The sequence below is a fragment of the Gambusia affinis genome, linkage group LG09 (genome assembly GCF_019740435.1).
Source record: "Gambusia affinis linkage group LG09, SWU_Gaff_1.0, whole genome shotgun sequence".
NCBI classification, from domain to species: Eukaryota; Metazoa; Chordata; class Actinopteri; order Cyprinodontiformes; family Poeciliidae; genus Gambusia; species Gambusia affinis.
Window position 1 is genome coordinate 3,888,167 of NC_057876.1, and position 24,287 is coordinate 3,912,453.

The window sequence follows — 24,287 nt, forward strand, 5'->3', positions numbered from 1 at the left end:
GCCTCTCACCCAGAACGTAGCTGGAAAGGAACCAGCAACCCTCCTCAATCCATCCCAGAAAATGGATGGATGTGATTAATCACATTTTTTTTAGCTTAACTTTAATAAAACCAGACCCGTCGACTCAAGAGATTGGTCAAATATATCAAGTAGGCGAAAAGATGTAAATAAGCAAAATATCACATTCTGACCTAAAGATATTCAAGCACAGATGAGCAACAAGGTCAGTAAACGTGTTCCCATCAACGTTCTTTTTGTCGCATTGAGAAAAGGTCGATGGAAGCAGCCAAATTCTAAATGACTTTTTCTGCAAAAAATGTTTTATACTTTAAGTTGTTTTGGGTTTTTTCAAAAACGTGAATGTGGTAAAGAGGAGATGGAAAAACATTTGCTTAAAAAGTTCTGATGTAGAGAGCATTTTCCTCTCATGTTTACGGATGTGTTACTTTCTCTGCGTCTCCAAACAGCATCAGACATCAATACTATCTGACATGAAAAAAAATGTACAACTTACCCGATAGCAACACTTTCCAGAAACTTCTCTCAGTTTTTCTGAGATGTGTGGTCAGTGCTAGTTAGTAATCGCTACTTTCTGTTTGCTGCAGCCATTCATGATGTCAACATCTGACGAAATAACTCTTTACATAGCCTGGTCCATTCACTCCAACCCTGGAGATGAAAACACATCTAAATATATAATGAAGCTTAAAGCATGCATCATGTGAAACCTTTTCCTAAAACCTGCACCTCAGGAAAGAGAAAAACAAAGCGTTGTTAAAGTCAGCCCCATGAGTTTACTTTGATTTATATTTATTTCATTACGTTGTGACGTCTTTTCGCTAACAAACTGGCAAATACATCTTGCTACCGAGGTCAGTGCTGGCAACGTCCTGCTGTTGCTATGAGAAGGAAGGGAAAAATAATGCAGTCTGATGTCAGAACAAGCAGATATCAGTCCACATGTTGATTTGGCGCGGCAAAAAAGAAAAAAGGAACAACGTTGGTCTCGTAATTGGCCAGACTGGACAAGACCTTTTCAACAACAAACAACCTGATTTCTCACAGCGTGAGCATCTGAAGTGTAATGAATCTCATTAATTCCAGAGGAGTTCCTGACGCTGCCGGAGTAAATCTTGGAAATGAACTCGCTCGCGAATCAGCGGGACCTTCGTCCAATTAGATCACACCTGTGCACTTCCTGGGTGGACACGTCAAAAACACGTCGCATGTGAAAAATGTCATTTTCACAGCTCTGTTGAGCTGGGCTTGTAATCTAGATTTAGAGGTTACCTCCAGCTATTGTTTTTCAAGGCAGCCTCGTTTTTGTGTCCGAGTTCGCCGGAAGCAATATCCCTCTGGAGAGCAAGGTTATTGTGCTTGGATCGTTTTGTTATTGTCATTGTACACCTGAGATATATACATTAGAATGACTAACAGGTTTTTATTTTTGATTTTTGGGAATAGATTGCAATGTTAAAACCTGAGCTTTGTTCCTGAACACTTATGATGCTTAAAGCTACAATTTGTTTTGGGATGTGTTCACTGGCTTTAAAGACGTTGACTCTCTTGCCTTCATATCCTAGACATTTGCATAAGAATTTAAGAAACAGAAAGTAAAAATATTTAAATTCTTGACGCTCTAATATTGTTGTTATGTTTCAATGGGGTAGGCTGACCAGACGATTTTGCCCCAGTATGTATTTCACTAAAGCCACATTTCCATTTACCTTGAAATCGCATAATTTGACATTCGCCAATTTTGAAAAAACTTTTCAAAATTTCAAGTTTTGGCATAGGGATGAAATGTTTTTCTTTTGGCCGTATCAAAATTAGCTGGTGAATATTAAGCAAAGAATTCACCAGCTAAAGCTAACACACCTGCAGTTTTTATTGAGAGAAATTCCATCCATTATCTGGCAATCTGCTTCCATTCTGGTCCATAGTCTGGTCATTTCTCAAACTGATTACTGTAATTCTTGGTTTCAAATATTCCACCTTGTGTCCTTGTTTTAAAGGGGCAGTGTTATGTAAAATCAACTATTTTTGAGCTTTACATCATGATATAATGTTATTCCCTCACCAAACATTTACCTGCAGTGTTGCCTTGGGAACCATTCAGCTGTCCAAAACGCCTGGGTGGACCTAGCTCCGCCTTGAAGGATGAAGCTCCTCCTCCCTGAACGCAGTTTCAGAAAGAGCAGGAGATTTTAAAGAGACAGGTCCAATTTCAAAGCATTACATTACAAATTTTTTTTAAGTCATATTTGCTACATATAGCCTTTTTATAACAACTGATTTTAACATAGTGCTAAATAATAATACCATGTACATGAAAAACACAACGCTGGCCCTTTAAAGCTAAGCGTTACAGCTGGCCTCTCACCCATCCCAAAAAATATCTTATTGCTGCTGTTTTTACTTAAACTGTGGGAGGAATGAAAACAGCAACATTTTTGATTTCATGCTTAAACAACAGAACAGGAGCACCCAGTTTGATCAGCGGTCCTCTGACAACAAGACAGACGGACACTGAGACAGAACTCCAGTGAACGAATGAGGCCTTCAGGGGAAGAAAAAGGAGGAGGAGATCGATGCTTTATCAGCGTTCCCAGACCCTAAAATCCCTTTGGCTCCACATCAAGATCACTCCGGCTTGCCTCTGATGTTTTTTTATTAAAGTCCTGTAACAATTGATTTTATTCTGCAATTAATTAATAGATTTCCTGGTTGTAATTGTCGACGGATTCCCACACACACCCACACACACACACACACACACGCTCTGTGGGTGTCAGTGCACAGAGAGAGGGGAGGAAGATATGTATGGAGGGAGGAATACGGAGTCGTTTATAAAGTGATTAAGGAGTTCATTTTTTTTCTGTCCTGTTTAAAGAACTGAAAGAAATCTGAAAGCAGAAATTGCTAATGCAGAAAACAAGAATGAGGGAGAAAAAATTGAAAAGAAGCTTCGGAAGAGGATCTGTATGTGTGAAATACGGCTACTGACATTTCAGTGAAAGAGGCAAAATGTCATCAGCAGCTAATTGATTAATTAGCCATTTAATGACAGCAAATGTGTTGCTTACATATTCTTTCAGTACACAGTATGAGAACCAGCAGCTCATCATTATCACATTCTGAGGCATCCAAAGAAGAAGAAACTGATTTAAAATTACCAATATGAGCGACTTAATGTTGCCAATTAAAGTACTTTTAATATCAGAAAGATAAAAAGGGCAGTTTTGAAATGATGGGTTGATATATTAATGGAGAATCCAAACCAACTCCCTGTGTGAAAAGGTTAATTACTCTCTTCCATTCACCTCTTAATTATTAGAACAACTGGATTCAGTTCTTGGCATTACATTTATTCTTCCTTGCAGAAAGAATAATTAAATTTCAGTCATAATAAGAGGTTATGTCACATGAACAATCTGCTTTAAAGAGGTATTTTTATGTATTTTCCAGCCTCATAGTATCATTTTATAACTCAATAAAGTATTTCTGTCACCTCCAGTTGTTATAAAAATGCTGTATAACATATGACTTAAAACAAATAGACTTCATAACTTAACATCTTGTAATTGGGCCTCTGTCTCTTTAAGAAGCTTTTGCTCTTTCTGAAACTCCGCCTACAGGAAGACATCACAACATGGCTCCTCTACTAACCCTTAACACACAGCTGAATGGTTGCCATGGGAGATAAAATGCTTTCTCGGACATGGAAGAAAGAACCAATCCAACACTCCAGGAATGTTTTTGATGAGGGAATAACATAACACGATGAAGCAGTTGATTTTGCATAATGCTGTCCCTTTATTTTTATTTCATAATTAATGAAGAAACACTGTATTATAAGGCAGGAAGGTTAACAAAAAGTACTGATCAGACTGTAAATCAATGTGTGCTATTCTGATTTGCCACAGTTTGTTCTGCCGTTTCTTTGGAAAGAACATAATATGGTAAATGGACTGAACTTATACAGTTCCAATCACTTTAACCAGTCAAAGCGCTTCACGTTAGAGTCACATTCAGCCATTCACAAACACACACATTCATACGGTGGGCCATGTGGGGTTAGATGCCAGTGACATGCGGAAGAGAACCTACAATCTTCCGGTCACAAGACGACTTCTCTACCCACAGAGCCACAGTTACCTCTGACCTCTGACTTATTGACTTAATAAAACTATAAGAAAATGAGATGAACACACTAAAAACCGTCAAGTAAAAAAAAAAAAAATGGCTTCATAGCAAACCCAATGGCATTATGTCTACATGTGCCCAAGCAATAACTTGCACCAACAAACAATACTATAAGATAAAGATGGTCCAAAACCTGGAGCCTGTTATTAAACCTGACATGTTGTTGTTTTTTTATACCCTCTTCAAACACTGTTCTCATTTTTCATTTTAGATGATAGCAAAAGCTTTTACCTCTGCCACAGTCACCCCTGGGTGACGTTACCATAGAAGCCTTCAGAGCCAATAAGACAGAAGGACTTTCATATCCTTCACAAACAAACAACAGAAACGTGTCTCCAGTCTTTTTTGTTTTTTTCCCTGAGTTTGTCCCCTGTGTTTACCTCCGCCTCCACAGTCATCTCACCCTTCCCTCCAAAGGCCTTCCTCCACCCACTCCTCTCTCCAGACCCAGATCCTTTATTTCCTCTCTCTGTCTGTCTGCGGCAGCTCCGACTGGACAGGCGGTAAGGCCCACCTCCTCACGTTACTCCCCCCCGACGCTCAGACACAAGCATGACTTTCTTTCAAGAGTTCTTTTTGTTAACCTGAAAGTATGAATTTTAAATTCAGCTCATTACAACGCACTGATGTGAACTCCGTAAAGGGCGCAGTGAAGAAGTTAGCGCCTTAACATCTAAGAGTTCGTGGGCGGCGGCAGAAAGGAAAGCAGGGAGCGAATCAATCAGAGGGACATCAGGTGAAACTAAGTAGACGGGGCATAAAATTTGATTTTTCTGGAGTAAGCAAAATGGGGAGCTTTTACTTCTTCTTAATATCAAACCGTATGAAAACGTTCTGCTCGATAAGAGCATGTAAGTTTGCTCTGTGTCAAAAAACTACTCCTGGTTTAAAGAGAATCAGCTTTTCTGTATAGGAGATTTAATTAAATTTAATCACAGTGGTGGAAAGCAAGTCCCATAAAATCCCATTTCAATGCAGAATTTGAGATTTGGTTTATTATAAAGGTGGATTTCCTTTTGTTGAAAGCCTGTAGTTTCCCTCAAGAGATGGACATTTTATTCAACTGAGGTTTATTTGCAGTTTGGGTTCAGGAAATGAAGAAAAATCTGTAGCAATTATTTGAAAATTATTTTTTAAAATTTCCCAAATAAGAGTTTCTTAAAAAATAAGCTTTGTTAATAATAATTGGTAAGAACTGTTTGTAATCAGTGTAAAAATAATGGACTACTTATCATACTTCTCTCCAAATAGACATTGAAAAAAAACAACACTGCAATTTTAAAATGATCACTAGCTGTACTAACTGTAAATTAGCCTTTTTAGCCTAGCGCTGTTGGGACGCGCTGAGGTAGACGCTAACATTAGCATAATTAACAGCTAACAAGTCTTGTTATTTTCACAACTTTTTACCAGCTATTTTATAAATATGTGAAAAAGTTTTGACATTAATCCGTGAACATTTCTTTTGAAAGACTTTAACATATAAACCTGATGTTCTAACATGGCCGCACCTTTAAAATGTGCTTCACAGCAGAACAACTGTCCAAGCCGTTTCCTGAACTCGGCCGTTTGACCTGCGGACCATCATGCATGCTGCACGTTAACACGCCTTGTAACGGTAAAGCTCTCAGATGAAAATGTGCAGGATCGGCACTCTGGCTGGATGTTCGCAGCATCATTAATTAAACGCTGACAAATGATCAGACCACCGCTTCCAATTTGTCTTGCTGGTTTTCGAGTTAATGAGCCTTTTTTTTTTTCTTTATATTGCTTAATTTATAACATAAACCCCCACACACAGTGGAGTCATTCACGTACACACACATACATATATATATATATACAGCACAAGCCATTAAGTTAATTAACCAATGCATCTTTTTTTTTTTTTAGAAAAGGTATATCCATCACTGTAGATATACATTTACTCACAAGAGACAGCAGACAATGACTTCCAACCACAAAGGCTTTCCAACAAGTCTATTGTGTTTGTGAGACGAGGAAACTGGGGGGAAAACACAATGAACCCAGGAAGCTGAATCTCTTGAAAGAGGCTGAGTCTGGATTATTATGTCCGCCGTAGCGGTTTCACACTTCAACCATTTATTGGAGTGGAGGTACAGATGGTACGGATGGTATGTGAGAAAGAGACTTTAAAAACGAGAGTTTAGGGAGCTGGGGAGGGAGCGTCGGCATCAGGGGGGAATTTTTCTGGATCGATGGAGCTCCAGCTGTTGAAGAGGAGCGATCGATGGTTTAGCAAAAACTCCAGGTGGTTAATAAAATGAAAGGTGAGACTAAATAGAAGAGGAGACGGAGAAATGATCAGAAAGATCATTTGGAAATTGGAGAGGCGGGAAGAAGCATGCGAGCACCGGTAGTAGAATATAAACTGCTCTCTTGTTTTTGCCCTTACCAAACCCAACAGATCACTGTCGTTATAGATTAAATTTCCCCAAAGTACAGTCTACAAAGAGGAAGCCATTCTAACCATTCAGGTTTCTTTCTGCAAAGCAGTCAACAAATCTTGGGAGTTTGTTTGCTGTAAGGTAAATGTTCTGTACTGTCAAAAGGCCCATTGACAGTCATTTCATTTAGTATCAGGACTGTTAAGTCTAGGAAAGTGGTGGCAGAAAGACTTTGTAGACTCTTAATGAAGAGACAGATGTTACAGTTCAGTAACATCTGTTGAGGGCTGGGTATGTTCCCAGAACTGCTTAGAATTTCATCCATTCATATTAGAAACCAAGTTTCAGCTGAAGAAAAGGAACCCAAGCGCATCATGCCTCCAGCACGATGCAATATTGCGGGTATTTGGATGTTTTTGTGATGCTATGTGTTGTTTTGTGCCAGACAAGCCTATAGAGTTGCTGTCTTAAACTTGACGTTTCATCGTACCACAACACACCCTCTCTCAAGGATCTGGGAGATTTTAGCTGGGACTGAATATTTTCTTTGGAAGAAAATACTTTTATCTTTCAATTCTTTTCCTTAGCCTAAGCATGAGGAGATTTATCACATAAACTTTCTCTACTTGTGAAAATTCCTGCAGGTCCTACAGGGTTGCTTTCTGCCTCTCAGCAGCCTCCTTGACCTGATTAAGCATTGAGTTCATTTTGAAACATGTCTAGTGTTTGTAATGTCTTTAAACTCAAATTTGTTGGTTAAGAACATCCGGTTTGTTTGGGGAGGTGTGAATGTGAAATCGAACTCTGATGCAGAACCAAAAACTGAACCCACTAGCGAACAAACCTCTGTCTCGGTTCAGTTAAAGTGAAATCTGATGAAGTTCGAATGCATATGTGGATGGAAAAGCAGCAAGTAGAGTACAGCGCAGGGCATCCTGGATTAATACAAGCAAAACAAATGTGAGAGTGTAATGCTAGTAGTTTTGCGTGTTTGCTGAAGAGAAGAGGAACCCTGCCACCACGAAAATCTAAAGCTATTCAATTTAACTCAGATTTAGTGAAGAAGGAAGTTGAGCTCATTTCTTCTAAAGAGCTTTTGGTGTCGTTTTGTGCTGTGGATCTTGGTACAGCACCACCACTGAAAATGTAACAAATGTTGCATATTTGGTTTCTAATCAAAGAGTCTACCGGACGTGTGAAAACCCCCTGAGTGTGGCCCAGTCAAAACCTAGACTTACTATAAATCAAATTCATATGTAACCTAAAACACACTTGTCATATTTGAAAACCCCTTCAATGTGTTAGAATGACAATCCCTCAGTGCTTTAAGGCTCACATGTTCTTGAAGTCAGTTGTAGCCGGTTGTGGTGGCACAACCGGCTACAACTGGCTGAAAAGTCTAGGGGGCAATAACTTGTTTGAACTTGGGTTAGCTTTTTCTGTGGGTGGATGAAATCGTCATTTGAAATCTGTTTTCTGTGTTTATTCAGGTGATCCCGCTCGGACATTAAAATGTTTTAAAATCACCCTAACGACTCGCTTCCGCCGTTAGAAACAAAATGCTTTGTACTTTTTCAGAGGCTTCCTACAGAGTTCCACCAAAGTGCAGCGATTCCACTCTGAGACGCGCTCACACCAGGCCGAACTTTCTCAAGTCTTTGCACTTCAAAGGTGATTGGTGCGCAGCAGTCAGATCTACGTATCAAAGTTTAGGAAAACGCCTCATGACGTGCTATTTCTGCTACCCCTTCGTCAGGATTTAAAAGCTGACTTAAGGGAGATAAAGAAGCTGAGAAGGAAGGATTTTCACACAGGCAAGGCCTTATATAGCCCAGAATCCGTAGTGAAACCCATTGAAGGAAGGTCAGCCAACAGTAAATATGATGGGATTAGATTTAGTAGCTTATCCTGCCAAGAAAATGTAATTCTAAAGTAAACTCTAAAACATGACACAATTGCCTTCCGTTCATTCCCTGCATGTGGAGGGAGAAATGAGATGTGGGTGTGCTCCACTCTACTGACGACATCTTTAGAAGTACACAGAACCCTCCCATTCACCGCAGAGAGCTCCGAGAAAAGAAATTAGGATGTAACGTGATTAGAGCAGGTTGTAATACCGATGATCTCATTTGACGGCGAAGGATCAAACCAGAATGAGACGGGAGGGAAAAAGAAAAGAAAAAAAAAGAAGAGTCTATTCTTCTCTGGGCTCCTGTATGCGGTGATGAGATCAGGCTTTTTGTTAGCGCCATGGTGATGACAGCTCTTACAATGCCGTCTGTTGGCGCGCCGACTAAGCTGAAGCCAGGAGGTGAGAGCTTCAGTCGGGTACCTGCAGCTTCAGAGTCTCTCCCAGGCTCCTTCGTCCCGTCTCATTTGAAAGTGGATTAGGAAGGGAGAGATAAGACGATAAAGCAGGTGCCTTCTCTTCCTCCCGATGCCTTCTTATGTCATTCAACAGTCCTGCTGATATATCCTCTGAACAGAGGCCTCCATTTTTTCTATCCCTTTGTCCATCGCTTTGATCCAGTAGAAGGGATAGGAGAAAATATTTGATTGATAGAATCTTATTCATTGTCTTTCATTGTTCTGCTGTGGTAAACGGATGTAGAGGCTCATAGAAAACCTAAATTAAAGATATGTTCCTTCTTATAGTTTGACATTGTTTCACCAGGTCCTATTGAGAGGTTTGCATAATGTCTTATGCCAAGTTCATCCAGCAAGAATTTCATGCTTGATTTTTATTTATTTTTTTACTCAATTTTCCCCTTCTGACGTTCTTATCACGTAAAATCAAGGGCGACATAAACCAATTTCAAAACAACCAAAAAAAGATCTCATCCTAGAAACAAAACATCAGTGTTTTTGAAATTGATGTAAGAAACTCTTGTGCTACTGTATGAAAAACAAAATTGTTCTGAACAGAAATGTAGCTTCTTAGAGCATGTAATAGGGGAATGTAAGGCAAAACCAAACATTCAATATTTTGAGAAAACCATAGCTGATCTTCAAGAATCAAATTTCCAGCCAGCTCAGAACATCCGGATGTAAAAGCACCGCAGGTTTATCTGGGATCCCTCAAACGGAGACAGATTTCTCTCACGTTGTAAACATGGCAGGTTTGGAAGTCCCTGCTGCTGCAACATTTATTTAATTCCTTTCTTCTCTCCTGTGACCAGACGTTTTCCAGTGGGCAGTGAAGGGATGATCTGCGGTTCAATCTGCCTTGACTTAGCCATCATCCGGTCTCTTTCATCATCTTTAGGTTTATTGCTGGTTGGTTTATGGCAGAACAGAACTGAGAGCTGAGATTTTCGCAATCCATACTTTTTACTTTTTCTTAGTGTTGCTTATGGATTCATATTCAATGCAACAAGTGACTTTAAAAACTGACACAGAAGAGCAAAATTGAGCAGTGCAATTAGACACATTTACCAGCTGTTGCACTGGTTAAAGCTAGTTTCCATCTTCAAGGTTTTGATCAGTTATTGGTAATACCTTCTCACGTGTCGCAGTTCTCCAACATGGGTTTGCACTGTTCTGACTGCTTCTCTGCTTTTTTCCCCTGCATTCAGTCATGTTATTTCACGGCTTTTATACTCTTGACAGCTCAGTTTTATGACTTTGTCAGGCAGTACATCATAAGAAAAAAGCATTCCCTCCGGTATCTAGCTGAAGTCAAAGAGCAGGTAAGTGCAGCTGAGAGACAAGAAGCCTTTTTTTTTTATGCTTAAGTTTGGGACGGGTTTTGAAAACATGATGAAATACAGTGAAATACACAGTTCAACTGTTGTTCCTCACTTGTAAGTTGCTTCTGAAAAAAGTGATTGCTATAGAAGTAACTGTGTTATCAAAGGAACCTGCTTGTATACATTCACTCCCAGCTGTACGATAAATATCACATGGAGTTTGATGCTCACCAGAGGCTGATACAGTCATAGTGAGATTCAACAAAAGAAACAGTCTCGGAGCGTTCCACTTTCCTATGTTATCTGTATTTTACACCTGGTATTCATGTAACTGATGCCATTATTATCCCCATCTGCCCAGTCAGAGTAACGCTTGTTAACGCTGCGTTCTCTTTGAACTTACTGACAGGTGCTTCAGGAACTGCCAGACTCATGATGCAGCCACTTATGTTGTCTGCTGCTGTTTTCAACTTGCAGCCTGGTTCTGTTGGACTTCAATGCAGTATTGGACACTGTTGACCTTGACATATTACTCAAGTGACTGGAGAACTGGGTCGGACTCTCTGGTCCACTATATTACGGGTCCTGGTCTCACATAAAGAATCAGGACTTCTTTGTGTCAATCGGTAACTTGTCATCGGAGCGGACTGACGTTCCAGACGGGATACCCCAAGGCTCAATCCTGGAGCACCTCTTATTTAATATCTACATGCTACTGCTAGCTCAGGTTATAAAATGAAATGATTAGCTACCATAACAACACAGATGACTACATATTACAACATTACCTGGTGACTCCAGACCTACCCAAGCACCGAACAGATGCTGAGGACAAATCATTGTGTGGAGCTGTTGTAACTTTCATGAGCTGAATAGAAACCAAGCTGAAGTTATTATCTATAGACCTAAAGAGGAACCATCTACGGTTTCAGTTGTTAAAATGAGAAACTAGCGATCAGGCCCAAAATCTGGGTGAAGTGATGGGAGTCAAATAGTGAATTATAGTCACATGATATCAACCCAGTGTTTAACATTTCATAATTTTCACATGAAATTTACTTTTCCCAGGTACAGTATCACAGTGAGTTAATCTTCCAACAGACATGCTGTGATCCTTCACTCACATTATGTTTTTATATGTGAAAGTCAGTCTATAAAAGAGAAATAACGTAGCTTCATCTCAGAATGTGATTGTATTCATTACTCTACACAACTGAGTTCCCTTTTCTTGTCTTCTTCTTCTTCTTCTTCTTCTTCCATTATTGTTGCATTACTGCCATCTATTGGATCCTAATATCTATACCTCAAATTCTCATAATGATCCCAGTATTTCCCTTTTCCGGTCTTCTTCCCTGTCTGCTGTTCCCTTCCAGGCGTGGCTGGCTGGCTGCTCCATGATTGCTCATTCCACCCACCTGTGGCCAATTATCCACAACAGCGTACCGCCCTGCGTAGCGTCTCTCTCATCACCCACTTCACAAGTTTTCAAGTTGTCGTTGCCCTGCTTGAAGGAGTTTGTCCTGTCTGACTCAGGAAGGCAATGTGCCAATCATACATAGCGTCGTCATTTACCTGTATGGTCACTCTGACGGTCGGGACACCAATGAACCACATCGGTTCATAGGTGTCTCTATGAACCGATGTTCTCATAGGGATACCAATGAACCAAATCGGAAAACTACAGATTCACCAAGTCAAGGCAGCTGAAGTCAGAACCTTCAACTCATATATTCATAGCCAACCGTCTAAAGTCTCAACCAAAGGAAGGGTTCAAAACGGAGTAAACAGATAAAAGAACAACTAAACTAAACTAAATACAACAAAAGTAAAGTAACTGAAGTTGTGGGTTGTTAAGCTAGCTAGACAGGTTAGCATGCATTCGCTTACCTTGGCTAGAAATCTGACCCAATTTGATCACATTATCGCAACTTGTACAATTAATGAATGAAAGGAATCAGTTGCCACTCTTATTTTAATAATAAGGTTTATTTTTACCTACTGAGGCATCACATGGAATATTAGAAAAAACAAAAAAGTCAATAAATGAGCAATCAGTAAAATGTGATAAGTGGAAACTCTGTCCAAGAGTAAGACCTTTCATTTTTATAACAAAAGGTCTTAATTTTTTTTTTTTTCCTGTTATTTGCCATCTGGTATCAGGAGACAAACTGGGAGGCCTTTTTCTAAGAACCCAAACTCTATATGACCTTTCATTTATTCAATAGCCTCATATAAAATTTCTTTATTATCTTCTCTAATAATGCTGAATCAAAGCTAATTGTCCTTTGAGGGATAAGAGTGGGTAGAGAAAAAAGCCTGCTAATTAATTCTGTTATAAGATTGGACTTGAAATAAACAGAAATTTATATAAGAAAGTTACCATTTCATCAGTTCAATACAGAGATCTGAAAACTGGATAATTTAAATGCCCTTCAGTGTGTGCAGCTTGGTGCTAAAAACCTCACTGGTCTGGTAACAGGAGAGCAGCTATCCAAGTGCAAAACAGAACAATCTAGAAAACTGCAAAACACTAAATCTTAGTAAATAATTTTGGTGAAGTTTCTAGTGCAAATTTTTTTGTGCACTTGAAATGAGAGAAAACTCATTTCTAGATAACTTTTCAGCAAGATATGAGAACTTGTTTTAGGTCAATAATTATTTAATATTGATGAAAAATCATTAGTTCCACTGGCAGGTTATTTCACTTATAATAAGACATTTTTCCAATGTTATAAGTGAAATAATCTGATAATGGAACAAGTGCTTTTTATCAACATAAAGACATTATTGACTTAAAACAAGTTCTCATACTTACTGCTGAACAGTTAGTTTTCTCTTATTTCAAGTGTAATTAGATATTTCTATTCAATGGGAAGCATCCACAGACCAACAACAGAGGGTCCCTCCATTGTACCCTGGGCTATTTCCTGTGACTCCTCCCATTGGAAAATGCCCAAAATATAAGGGAGATCCTCTCCATGTGCAGTGGAGACCTCACATCCATAAACTATGTCCAATCCACCTCAGCAAACTCTTCAAATTGTGAAAAACCACTCTGTACTCCAAACTCTTCTTGGATGGCTTCTTACACAACCAGTAATAGTGTCAGGTCACCCTGCGGAGAAGTAGGTCGTATACGCAACTTAAACTTTTGATCAATACCAAAGTTCCATGATTCAACATAAGAGTAAAATTATAAATCAAGTTTTGCCTTCCAACTCAGCTCTCTCAAAACTACAAGAGTTATGGAGCATCAGCTTTTATGCAAAACCCACATTAATCTGTCAGTGTCCCACTCTGTCACACTTCAACCAACTTCACACAGAACTACCATCCAACTTTGAGAGGTCATCTTGTTCTATCATGTTACAAAAATAATTTAAAAACATAGATGTGAAACCCAGAACTCCAACTGAACAACTCACAATTATTTTAAAAGTTAAGAGAAATATTAACAAAACAAAATTTTAGCAACCTTACAAAAAAAGCAACATAAAAGTAACACACAGAAAAACATTAACTGCTGTCCTCAGAAAAGGATGGATTATTTTCCTCTGTAAAGGAGGACCAGTCTGGTTGGAAGCATCTTTTTGCTCTGAAAGATTTTAGAAAAAATAAAATAAAATTTTAAGACGAAAACAAAGGGGCAGCTACTAAATACTTACTCTTTTTTTAAATTGTAAGTGGTTTATAAAACAAAGAAAAACAATAAACCATCCAAAATCTAAAAATACTTTTCACACACTAAAAGTATCGCATGATGCACCATGAAATGACCTGCAAATGAAGATGTTAACACAAGACATAAATAAAACCTATTTATTTATGGCATAGACCGGCGGTTTTCAAAGTGTGAGGCGCGCCTCCCCGGGGGGGCGCCAGAGCACTTTAGGGGAGGCGCGGTGCGAGGGAAAAAAATAAACCGGAAAAGCTATCTGCTTGCTGTCTACTGATGTGAGAGAAACGTCTTTTACGCACACGATCAACTCTGTGGATTTAGGAAAAAGTTGGTACTGTGGGGTGCGCGTGTGGAGTGGGAATCAGTGGAAATGTTTCCCACCTTAGAGGATGTTTTGGCCAGTGATGTCAGTAACGTTACTGACGTCGGACCACTTTTTTCAGTAATGAGTAATCTAACGCGTTGCTATTTCAAATCCAGTAGTCAGACTACAGTTACTTATCAAAATCATTTTTGCGTTATTGTGCGTTACTATCTTCTTTTGTTATTTAATCGTATTTCCTCTACGTGTCTTGTCGAGTGACCGACGTCTCTATGCGACAGAAATGTAAACAATGGAGGGAGATGCGCGTTTTGTTGGTGGAAAAACTGGAACTATTTTGAGTTTCTGTCGACAAGTCCGATTATTATAAACGGCTTTGGGCTTCATTTTTTTAAAGTCGCTTGCAGATTTAATGAGCGGCGGGTTGCGCCTTTTTGGGCTCGTTTTTGAACGTGAAGTTGCTCATTTGGGCTTGGAAATAAGCAGAGACTCACAATAAATTCCAGAATTTGTCCGTCATTAAGGTAGTTTTACTCAGTCTCTCCCTGTTCATCATTTCCCGGATGATCCGTCCCGCTGTGTCTTTGTAAATGTCAACTTAATTTATTACCTCTCAATGACATCGAGCTTCGCGTTGCGCTCCAGAAAACTGCAAACATCGAGACCAATATAAACAGCGCAATAAACGTGAAAACAGCCACGAATAAACGTGTCCGTAGTTGGCAATAGTTATAATGGCAAGTTAGCACCGTTATAATTATTAATATTACGGTAAGTGTCGCAGCCATCGGAGCTGTGGAGCTGCAGGAGGAGCTCTGTGCGCTGCGACATCAAACTCAAGGGCGTAACGCAGAATCTGGAGGCTGGGGGGAGGGGGGCTTTAAAATCCTTCTTAGAGTTTTCCAGACAACAGTGGACCACACAAATTACTCATGTTTTTTATTTTTTGTACAATCTCCTTTTCAGTTCAACCTTATCAGTGGAGACACATTGTTGATGTTACCATTATAAAATAACTTACAATTAAGTATTGGCAAAGATCAATGTGATTTTCACAGGAGGCAGAGCGTTGTTGTTAGCAGCTGCTGAAAGTAACTAAAAAGTTACTTTCCTGCAGTTAGTTACTACTTGACTTGGAAAGTAACTTAGTTACTTTCCAAGTCAAGTAGTCAGTAATATAACTAAGTTACTTTTTCAAGGAGTAATCAGTAGTCCGATTAAAGTTACTTTTTCAAAGTAACTATGACATCACTGGTTTTGGCCAGAGCAGGGCTGAAGGTGGAGTTTTTAGAACTCCACCCCCCTCCCAGAGGCAGCAGGCCTTAAGCTCCTTGAAGGGGGGCTCACCCTTTCATACTTTGAAAACCCCTGGCATAGACTATTGACATGCCAATAGTCGGATATTTGAAACCCAAATTTAAGGTTTTAAAACGCAGCCTGCTGTAATATACAGCTGAATACCCTAAAGAACAGGATATTTAGGGTATTCCTGTGTTGTCGTGGCGACTGTTACTGTGTATTGTCCAAAAGAGTGCACCGAGTCAAAAACTGTATCATGTGTGATTAGTTTGTTTTTCTTTAATTCTGAAAAAAAAGTATTGTATTATGTGGCATAATAATGTCAAATATATGGATGGATTAAAAATGTTGCCCAAATAATGAGAGTAACACACTGAAGACAAATGTTAAGTATTTTTCCTCCAACGCTGCTTGCAGCGTTAAGATTTTGTGCTTTTGCAGTGAAAGATTCCTGGATTTATTTTGGACAAAATAAACACAAATGTAAAGGGGAGGAGGGATCCGGGGGGGGGGGGGATTATGCCCATGTTGTTGCAAATCTCTTTTCTTTCAGACGTTGATGATTAAGTGCAAAAACCTTTATCCCTCACTGATCTACCCATCCAAGCTACAGAACTTGAACCACAGTGATCCGGTAAAGCTGAGAAGCTCCATCTTCATTAGGGGGCTGATGTTCAAGTCTGCATGAAGGTGGAAAAAAGAAAGATGAGATTTGGTGTGAAGGCGAGTCCTGCCTGCAGGTGTTCCCGTCTCCTAGACATCATCTGCATTTCTTTCCCTCAGAATCCTTTAAGAAGCTTTCATGCCAATAACTTTGCTCAGCGACGTTCTGCCTTTCACCTCTGGGAAAATAAAACAAAACAAAAAATAAAAAACAGTGGAGGGACACACTTCTGCCACGGTGCGTACCACAACCAAAGCAGCTCTCAGAAACTCGTGTTAGACCGTTTTCCTGCTGTGTTTAAAGGAAATACCGAAAAAAGAAAAGAGCAGCAGCAGAGTGGCAGCTGCAGCTGCTTGTTGTAACGAGGACACAATGACTAACAGCCAGAGAGTTAGTGCTGCTTCACAGGTGGAGTCTGGCTCAGGACTGCATGCAGCTGCATACAGCTGCATACAACAATACAAGAAAAGTGGTCAGAATATAATCCAAAACCTTTCATTTCTTTTTTTTTTTTTTTTTGCTAGCATAATTTGTTTCAAGAATTTAATTCAAAAAAAGGGGGAAACTGAGATTTCTGAGAAACCAAGAATATTGTGTAGGATTTGTGGAAACTGCAGGAAGCTTATTTCAGGGCCTAAGCAAGTTTTCATTTGCTTCATCCTTTAAGATGAATGTGTGGTGCCATACATTTCGCACAAGTCGAAATGTATAAAAATGAATGGGAGCGTGAACGTTTGCCTAAATTTTTTTAACCTATTATGAAAATGAGCGGCAGCCACACCGCTTGTTTACAACAAACTACAAAACACCGAAATTCACCTAAATAAACTGAAACCTGGATTCATTCAGTGTTATTTCTTAACCATATTTGGGCGCCACCTACAGACCCACGCATGGCGGATCTGTAAGTGGCCAAGAACGTCCAGGTTCTATGTAAACATAGAACATTAACTCATAAATGCACAATTATCACACTTAGTATAATAAAATAATTACTTCATATTAGAAACATGACACATTTTCACAATTAGAACACTATTTAATAAAAGCCAGGCTCTCTTTAAAGGTCTTGCATTTAATGAAGGGAGTGTGTTCCATGTTTCATTCCTTTAAAAAAAACAACAAAAAACAGCCTTTTGTGGACTAATTTTGGTTTGCAGGACCAAACCATGGAGCAATATGACACACTGTTGATGATTTGAGGGATTCATTTTACAGGTATATAATGTAAACATATTTTTATAACACTCAGTCTGCTGAGACAGCGCCAGCCGGCTGTCCATAGTGACTCCCAGAGGTCTAATCTCTAGGTGGCGCTGGCGGCCCTGTGGGTAAGAATGGCTGGTCTAAATAACGCTGAATGAATCCAGGTTTCAGTAATGGCTGTTCCATTTATAAACAGGCCTTGTGGCTCAGTTTTTATTTTCAATTTGATCTAAATATGTTTAAAACTAATTTATTTGTATGTGCCCCGTTTACAACATGCTGAATTTCACCGGTCAAGGTGCTGGACAAGTGACTCATCAGATAGCTGTCTGCTTCAGAGGCTAATCACAGGCTTAATGAATCAGTATTGCAAAGTGATTCACACTTGCAAAGTTAAGTGGGAACCCACACACACAGCCTCCCTCATGGTCATGCACTGGATTATGGATTACAATCCCCCTTCACTTTCAACAATGATGCAAGAGGAACGCGCCAGCTTTAATCTGTAGTATTTCCCAGCAGATTAAAGACAGAGCGATTCAACAATAAGTGTATGAAACCTAAAAATATTCACACAGAAAGACTTCTGTGTGCTTTTTGATCTATGGGAGGAAATATAACAGTTATTTGCCTGGATTAAAGTCAAACATTAAGGAGTGGAAACTTTGATCTTACTGGAGTAATGTGAGAACAGCAGAAGGTCCAAATGAGAGACTAAAGCAAAAAGACGGTTTACACTGGATGGTATCGTTTGTGCTGAGGTAACAATGTCATCAGATTAACATTAACCTAATCCATCAACTTTCCACTGGTTGCCGTGGAACTGCTATGGGCGGAGCTAACTCTAATCTGTTGACCAACCACTAGAGGAAATCATGTAATCTTTGAAAGTTGTGTAGTAAAGGAGACAATCTGGATGACAATCTCCTGCTTTTCTCCAGTAAGCTCCTCCAACTTTTGTCCCTTTTGGCCCTCCATATCACCCAGTGCATCAGTGAAATGATCTAGTTTTATGATCAGCTGTCCAGTTAAGGGCTTTTTCAGCACTCCAGTCTAGAAGTACGTCGCTATTCTTTGGTTCTATTTTTCAGTATATGTTGGTTCTACCAGACACCCTGAGACACAGCTGATTAGACAAAGGTTGTTAGGTACAATTTGCACCAAGAGAAGAAGTAAGTGTCTCTCATAGGCAGCATTCGATTCTTTAATAATGTTCCAGGCATCACTTGGAAGCAGCATGAGGAATTAGTTGAGAGCGTGTGTCTTCTGCCAGGAAGAAAAGATGGCTCCTTTAGAGTCTGAAGGCTGTCTGGTCAGAACACTCTGGTGACAGATTGATGGGGACTGGATGGTTTGTTTCTAGGCCACAGAGACCATTCTAGTGATTGATCCTCAGATGTCTGTGGCCCATGCCAACCTAGAGATTTCAGGTTAGAGCTCCAGTTTCCTCAAGTTGCTTCTGTTGTTTTGGGACACGTAAATCTCTGTGCTGTAAAATTTACAGCTTTTGTCCTGAGTGAAACCATGGATGAAACTGTTTGAGTTGTTCTGGGTCTTGCTGAACTTTTTTAATGTTCACACACACACACACACACACGCACGCATATATATGGACATTTCAAATATGAAAAATAATTGAAAATACTAAATCTCTGAAAACATAATGTGATAAAAGTATGGCAAAATCTGAAAAATAATTTGAAAAAATTAAAGCTGAAAAAATAGCAAACAGCACAAATGTAGGTTCAACTATCGCATTGCACACAACATTTGCACTCTTCCACTTTTTAAATGCATTTTTCCTAAATCTCAATTCTTTGGAAACATGTCCTTTATTTGCAACACTGGAACAAGCATCTCAATAAAGATGGAACAAGCAGTCTGAAGGGGTATGGAGCTTTTTTTTTGTTTGTTTGTTTTTCACAGGTCAATTTGGAAAGCTTAACAAATAAAAATCATTATCTAAAAACAGATTTTTGTGATTGCTCAGGTTATGTTGAAGATCTAAAACTGTGATGTGTGAGGAAAAAAAAAAGCAAAAAGCAGAAGGATGACATAAGGGGACAGGTTTTTTCTTTTTTAGGACGCACCTAGAAAAAATAAAAGTGGAGAGCTTAATTTGAGCAGGACTGCAACAGAAGAGGGTGCAGAGAGAAACAGTGCTGCTAATTCTCAGGTACCATCATGACAAGCACAGGTTGGGGATTAGAGAGTCGTTTCAGGGACGCCGTGTCCTCGGAGAAGTGAGCGCTGCGTGGGTGGAGGGGGGTTTATTAACATTCAGGCGGAAAACAAATTTCTGACTGACACTCCTTTTTTTTCCACCAGAATGTCATTTGTATCAGTTCTCCTTCTGCATCTAAATTAGCAGCAAAAAAAAAAAAACTTTAATATTCTAGGTCATTTATGGGGTTGTGTTAAATATTCTTGTTTGAGCGAGAACCGAGTCTGATCAAACGTAGTGTCAAAAAGGAATTAGCTTCTTTCAAGTTAAGTCTAATAGAGTTTTTTTTTCTGTTTGCAACTGTGTGCAATAACATAATTGCAACTCCTGAGATTTGCTACAGAGGGCTAAAGTGGGAAGGATGGATGTAAGGAAGCCTGGATGTATTTAATCCAGAGCCACCGGGGAGCTCAGAAAGAGCTTCACTGCAGCTCAAACTGTCCCAGATAAGGCTTGGTGCAATGGACGCCTGATCGTTACAGGAAGCTTCAAGTCATTGGTAAAAACGGAGGAAATAAACAGCTAACGGAAAGCCGCACCGGCTACCAGAAAGAAACGTTTCAGCGCGGCTATCGCTGTTAGCTAAGCGGTCAAGATGGCTACCAGAAAACAGATGGAACACAGTTTGTAAAGTTTCTTTACCTCAAGGTAGGGCTGGACAATACGGCAGAAAAACGTGTCATGATATCAGCATTTCGTATCACAGATTTTGATAATTATTGATTTGGTTTTTGTTTTAAATGAATGAAATCCTGACAAACTGGTGGCGTCACCTTTCCTGATTTATCTACAGTTTTCACTCCAGGTTTTTTACTTTTAAGCAGTTTTGAGGTGAAACCTGAAACTGCTGCTGCACTAGTTACTCAACAAGTTGTTGCTAGGTAACCAAGGAGTGCTTGAGTTAGTTTATGCCACATAGCTTAGTTAGCTAGCCATAAGAAGTTGAGCAGTTAAAGTCTTTCCTCTGCCTGCATTCCCCAGAATGCCATGTGGTTCCGAGTTGGAGTTCAGTGAAATTATTGAATATAATTTCAAGTGACAGAAGTGGAGAATTGATGAGGCATTTCTTAATGAAAATGATGAAAAATAAACTTACAAAAAGCATGTGGAACACAGGGAGCCAGGGTAGAACAAAAACAGGAATCCAGAACAACAGCTAGCACAGTAAACCAAGGAAATAACAGGATAATAACGGCAGAATCCAGCAACAGGTGACCGACGTTTTATATATATACTGGAGAGCTTGATTACTAAATAAGGAACAGATTGCTGATTAGAAACAGGTTGCAGGTGTGAGGGGAGAGAGAAACAGAGAGGGAAAGAGAAAATGGCACAGGAGCTATAGGAGAGTACACAACCTGGTTATCTAGGGAAAAGAATCTAACACCAACAAATAATTAGCAAATAACATAATAAAACTATAGGACTGTACTAATGTAAAACATAAACAAAGACGATCTAATCAAAGAAAGAGACTAAGGAACACAGAAAAATGGAACTAGAATGAAATAATGAAAACACCAAAACAACCCAAGAGCCTGACAAGATTAGCTTCTGGCTATGTGAAGAGCTACACATTATGTAGCTTGACTTGTTTAAACTCTGGCATCAATAACAATCGACTCTGATCTTCTTTGCTTATTAAGAGCATCAGATGGATTCAATCTGGAAAACTAAATGCTGTTTCCTTTTTCCTTCAAAGTGGCATTGGCTCATTTGAGGCAGATGTATAGGCATGCAGATAAACTAACAGTCGCCCATATAACCTTATTAGCACATTTGATTGTATCGCATAACATTGTGCATTCTTTCCAGAGGCTCATTCTGCATGCTTAGTGTGCAATTAGCATTCCCAGAACTGACTGAGGCTTAACAAGGCTAGACCAGACTGCCAATTGTCACTCTGGTGGAGATCCAGGATGAGGCAATGGGACAGGTTGTTGGAGTTTGAAACTTTGTTTACAATGGTGGAGATCAGAGTTTTATAATCATGATTAATGTTACTGTCCATAAACAGGAACGTTTGCACCCTTAATCCAGAACCAACTCTGTTTGTATAAATGTCCTTTAAACTCTAAATAGAAGAAAGTGTTTGTTAATGGGAAATAAGAACAACTAAAATGGTTATTTAGTGTTCTTCTAATTTTGTTGTCAATGCCGTTGCTTTTCGACATTCTGAACTCTGTAGGATCTTGGCTGTAGCTCTTGGACTGAAGTTTGTCTAAGAAGTTTTCACTCTGACTTTGAGGGACCTTTCTATGAACATCCAATTCTGGGAAGGATGCTTGATTGTCTCTTTTCACATATGAAAATACTGGAGGCAAAACTAAAATTCAACTGATTTCCACATTACACTGAAAATAAAAACTCAAGGAAGAAGAATTGCTCTTGGTCCCTTTTGGACTAGCCATTAGCTTCAGCCTCCTGGACCAACTAAAATGTATTTAATTAGTTGGTCATGCTAACCGAAAATAGTCTGAATCAGTCTGTTATTGATTTTTGTATGGCAAGTTGAACGCTGGTAAATTAAATGCCCAAATGATGAGAATGTTATAGGCTGCCATTTGTAAAGTTACACAGTCAAAAATTAGCAGCAATAATTTGGGCAGTTGATTCTGTCAGGAAGGAAAAAAATGGGATTCATTCTTCAGTCCTACTTTCACCATGTTATTCATTCATTTATAAAATTCACAGTTTCAAACTATTTAAATAGCTAGCTAAGTATGTAGCGATGCAGCATTAAAGGGGACGAATGGATTTGATGAGAAAATGTTTAAAGGATTCAGATTTGACTGTGACTTAGAAAAAAAAGTCACTGTGGACATTTCTGGTTAAAAGTCCAGTTGAAAGGAAATTATGATTTCCTTCCAGGCTTCTGTAGGAATACAGTACGTTTGTGCCACATGAACACTTGGATCATTGGAGATGAGTTCTTGTTTTCTAAATGAGGTGAAAGCTAAGGGTCAAAAAAAACATGTGCATTTTGATGATGTGTTAAAATCACAGTGCCATCTAGTGGCCTGGCAGGACAATTACAGTGCATTTAAGCTGTCTTGGCAATGCTGTCTAAATGTACAACTTCTCTCCAGTCAACAACACTCTTGAGTAAACATAGCCTTAATTTCCACTGTATAGAAACAGACAATATTGTAACCTGTTTGAGGAATTCGGCATGAGGGTGTGAAGTATTCCCCTTTCTGCTTGGTCAGCAACATAATCCCTCGAGTCACAAGTGAAGGCATAATTTACTTTTCTGAGGAAAGGGGATGAGTTTACAGTTTGCATGATTGTTGATGGAATTAGAGCCATTACTCTCCGGGGAAAGTAAAAAGTGAGTTACGGCTGAGCGCAGCTCTCTCAGATCCGTCTTCACAGGCTGAAACAATTTACTCTCTCCGGTTGGAATATATGGACCCGCTGTCAGACATCCAGCAAATATGTATCAGCATGTCGCAACGACCGCGCCGCGCATCAACAACACTGTGCAGCAAGAAAGCAATCCGTTCCTGTCTGTCTTCTTGTTTTGAACCTGAAGTGATTTCTCTGCTTCTCTAGGCCCTCAGTTCTGCTTCCCAAATCCAAGTGTTCCACCCAGAATGGATTTCTATGGATCTTAGTGCTAAAACATAAAGCATATCCCTTCATTCCTTCTGGCTCCGGCGTCTCTCAATATAGGAAATCAGCGGCTTGTGCTCCGAGGATAGATTTTTAAAATGTATTGAGTTCACATTTCAGCAAACCGCCGATCGTTGCGATCACCGAGGCTGAAAAACGATGAGAAACACCTCCAAAGTTTCATCTTTTAGATCAGGAAAAAATGCATCAGAACAAGTCTGAACATCTCCACATATCTTCTTGCTTCCAGTCAGTCCCTAAGTAGAAAAGTTTTCAGTTCTCTGTATGAACCCCGCTACCCCTACTGCGCTCTCTGTTCATTCACTGAACACACAGCGTTAATTAGACGGAGGCCCAGTATGTTCCCCAGTCCCAGGGCTTCATCATGCGGCTTCTTTGTGTGTCTGTGAACATAAATCTCATCTCCTGAGATTGTTTCATTTTAATATGGCCTGAACTGAACTGAGCTACACGTGTCAGAGCAGTGATGTGAACCTCTGAAACACTAAACCATTCAGAGCTAAGGTAGACATGAGGTAACGAGGAGTTTCTTAATTCCATCATGGCTCAGATTGGACATGAAACTGGAGTTGAACACTTCATTTAAAGGGCAACATATTATGCAAAATTCACTTTCTACATGCTTTTGTACTTACATTTAGGTCTCTACTACTTATAGAAACAGTCCAGACACTTAAAGGGCAGTGTTGTGTGTTTTCCAGGCAGATAGCATCATTTTATACCACAATCAAGTAACTATGTTAACTTCCATTGTCAAAAAAAATACTCTTTATATCAAATATGACTTAAAAGAAATGTTATTTTGTAATTTAGTGTCTATTTAAAAGTTTGTCATCACAACATGGCTCTCTCGTCTATTGTTTCCGTTTACAGCCTGAAGTGACGGATGCTTGCCACCAATCTGAGCTGAGATCTGCTCAGGCATAACTCATCGCTTGCCGACAGCCGTGGCCT

The 24,287-nt window shown here is 39.5% G+C and overlaps 1 long non-coding RNA gene across 1 annotated transcript in view; it reads right to left on the reverse strand.

Moving 5' to 3' along the window:
- The window catches only part of LOC122837002, a 41,805-nt gene that overhangs the window by 13,904 nt on the left and 3,614 nt on the right, over window positions 1-24,287 (reverse strand). Inside the window, exon 2 of the long non-coding RNA XR_006371674.1 lies at window positions 2,092-2,176. This is a non-coding gene — a long non-coding RNA (uncharacterized LOC122837002). The remainder of the gene's footprint in view (window positions 1-2,091; window positions 2,177-24,287) is intronic.